The 3,492-nt window shown below is 40.8% G+C and overlaps 1 pseudogene; it reads right to left on the bottom strand.

The window, feature by feature from the left end:
• Positions 1-924: 924 nt before the first annotated feature.
• Positions 925-2,166, bottom strand: LOC120858918 (annotated as a pseudogene).
• Between the last annotated feature and the right edge of the window lie 1,326 nt (positions 2,167-3,492).

Genomic DNA, 3,492 nt, shown 5'->3' with positions numbered 1-3,492 from the left:
CTTGACATTGATCTGGTAAGATCTTTACATTTTTTATTTGCATTTATTTATTTAAATTGTTTTGGCCACACCACACGGCCTGTGGGAGTTTAGTTCCCCAACCAAGGATCAAACCTGAGCTCTCAGCATTGGAAGTATATGGTCTTAATCCCTGGACTGCCAGCAAAGTGCCAGATTTGTGTATTTTTAAAAAACCAACCTGGTCATCAGTAAAAGGAGAAGGATAAGATGGCAGCTGGAAGATCAATTGGGAGGTAATTACAGTGTTCATGGAAAATATCATAAGGCCCCGTGGAGGCAACAGAAGCAGCCTGGGAGAGAAGATGGAGTTAAAGGACACTGAGAAATAAAACTGACAAGACTCAGTGTCTGGGATGTAGGGGCTGGGGGAGAACAGGTGGTAGAGAAAGACTCCTAAGTTGGTCTTTGGTGGCAGTGCAATGCTGTCTTTCAGGAGATATGAAGAACAAGTTTTAGTCAAAACGTGATTCTTTCAGTTTAGATAAATACCTTTTTTCTGGGAAACAGTCCTTGGCTTCTGTTTCATTGAATTCAAAGTAACCTCTCGTTAGTTTTTTGGATATTCTTCTAAAGTGTTCATGACAACATAAGAAAATCTGCATAATGCATTTTCATTAAAATTAGGGTATCAGGCACAGTGATCAGTTTATTACATCTTCAATATTAACCATTTGGGCAGGTATATAGTAGTATCACACAGCAGTGTTAATTGGCTCAGAGGGTAAAGCACCTGCCTGCAGTGCAGGAGACCCGGGTTCAATCCCTGCATCGGGAAGATCCCCTGGAGAAGGAAATGGCAACCTACTCCAGTACTCTTGCCTGGAAAATTCCATGGACAGAGGAACCTGGTAGGATATAGTCCATGTGGTCTCGAAGAGTCGGCCACAACTGAGCGACTTCACTCACTTATGGTTAATGGTGTTGAGTATCTTTTCAAGTACGTTTTTGCCATTTGTATCAGGCTCTTACAGCTGCTGTAATAATATTATCATAAGCTTGGTGGCTTAAAATAAGAATTGTATTCATTCAGAATTCTGGAGACAGGAAATCTGAAAATCAGTATCACTGAAATAAACTTAAGGTTCATCATGGCTCTGCTTTCTTGGAAGTCTCTACAAGAGAATCCTTTCCTTACCTTTTTGTTGTTGTTATAGCACAACTCATATATTTCAATTGGACAGAAAAAAATGAGTATCATTTACAGTATCTTCAGATAAACTGTCTTTGAATGAAAGTTGTCTTTACAGTACACTGAGGTCTACAAGATGTAGAAAGTTACTATTCTAGAAAGTTTACTACCGCACAAAATGAAGACTGATGAAATCAAACAGTGGGTAGGGGAGGGCCTGTGGTTTCTCACGTTTCATTAGCTGCCCTAACACTGGCCTTCAGGTGGCTGAGGGAGTTTCAGATTTTCTTTATAGACATCATTAGGTGTCGAAGCTCTTGAAGACAACTTTGATGCTATTATTAATTCTGCCATTTCGGTAGCATTGATATGGCTCTAATGGGGCTCTACCACCCCCATTAGAACTATTAACTCCTTTCATATTAATTTGTTACAAATTTCACAAGGGGGGTGCTTCTGAGTATGGGGGTCCATATTCTATTTTAAGGCTGTATATTCAGTTTTCATAAATTGTTCTTGGAGGCCCAATCATCCCTGCCCATCTTGTTAAGTGCCGTGTCTTCAACATCTTCTAGACTTAGGCTAACTGTGCTATCTCCTACACCTTTCTGGTCTTCTTCCAAAGTTGGAAATTGCAAGGAACTTTTACTCCTGAGCCCGTGGTGGCTGCCACCTTGCATCACTGTCACTCCTTTCCTTAGGCCACTTTTAGTTTCCAGAGCTATATTCCTCGAGTTCCTTGGCTCCAGGCCCCTTCCTCCAACTTCAGTGCTGTGGGCAGTCTCTTCTGTTTCTGCACCTATACCCTTCCATCACGTATGAACAAGGCAGAAGTCCAGGACACTTTTATGACCTGGCCTTGGAAGTCACATAATATCACTTTCATTATAGTCTATTGATGAAGGCAGTCAAAAAAACCCACCCCAAAGACGACTACAAATGACCAATAGGTACACGAAAAGGCACTTAGCATCACTAATCAGAGAAATGCAAATCAAAGCCACAGTGAGATATCGCCTCACACTCTTAGGATGAAAGTGAAAGTCACTCAGTCGTGTCCAACTCTTTGCAATCCCATAGACTATACAGTCAATGGAATTCTCCAAGCCAGAATACTGGAGTGGGCAGCCTTTCCCTTCTCCAAGGGGTCTTCCCAACTCAGGGATCGAACCCAGGTCTCCCGCATTGCAGGTGGATTCTTTACCAGCTGAGCCACAAGGGAAGCCCAAGAAGACTGGAGTGGGTAGTCTAGCCCTTCTCCAGCAGATCTTTCTGACCCAGGAATCGAACCAGGGTCTCCTGCATTGCAGGTGGGTTGCTTTTTTTTTTTTTTTAACCAACTATCAGGGAAGCCCACACACTGTTTGGATGGCTATTATTAAAAGGACAAGAGATAAGTGTTGGTGAGAATGCAGAGAAAAGAGAACACTTGTGAACCGTTAGTGGGAAGGCAAATTGCTATGGCCATTATGGCAAGAATTTTTATTAAAATTCCTCAAAAAAGTTACAAATGGAACTATCATATAATCCAGCAATTCCACTTGGGGGCATATAAGCAAAGGAAATAAAATCAAGTTCTCAAAGGGACATCTGCACTCCCGTGTTCACTGTGCCATTAATCACAATAGCCAAGATGTGAAACCACCTTAGTGTTCATCAGGGGTGAACGGATGAAAGACGACGTGGTATAAACCATCATGGAAAAGAACATGGACAAAAATAACTGAGTCACTTCACTGTACATCAGTAATTAATGCAACCGCAACTCAACTATACTTCAATAGAAAATAAACTTTAAAAAACCATTTCAAAAAAGATGGGGTCATGGATACATGTATATGTATGGCTGCGTCCCTTCACTGTTTACCTGAAATTATCACAACACTGTTAATCAGCTATATCTCAGTACAAAATAAAAACACACACACACACACACAAAGATGTGGTGAAAAGTACAATGAGATTATTCAGACATGGGAAATAAGAAAGGACTGTTTTTGTGACTTGAGTGGAGCATGAGTGCATTATGCTAAAGTAAATAAGTCAGCCTGAGAAAGACAAAATACTATCTGTTCTCCTTAATCTGTGACATCTTAAAAAGCTGAACTCAAAGAAGCAAAGTAAATAGTAGTTGCCAACAGCTGAGGGGTAGGGAAGATGGGGAGATATCCCAGAGTGTAAATTTCCAGTTATAGATAAATACTGGGGATATAATGTACAGCATGGTGACTACAGGTAATCATATCATATGATATACTTGAAAGTTCCTAACAGAGTAGGTCTTACATGTCTGGCCCCAAAATAAAAGGATAATTATGTGAAGTGACTGAGATGTTCACGAA

This window comes from Oryx dammah, unplaced genomic scaffold, assembly GCF_014754425.2.
Source record: "Oryx dammah isolate SB20612 unplaced genomic scaffold, SCBI_Odam_1.1 HiC_scaffold_29, whole genome shotgun sequence".
Classification (NCBI taxonomy): domain Eukaryota; kingdom Metazoa; phylum Chordata; class Mammalia; order Artiodactyla; family Bovidae; genus Oryx; species Oryx dammah.
Note: the sequence above shows the minus strand (reverse complement) of the source record. Positions and strands in the feature narration are given on the sequence as shown.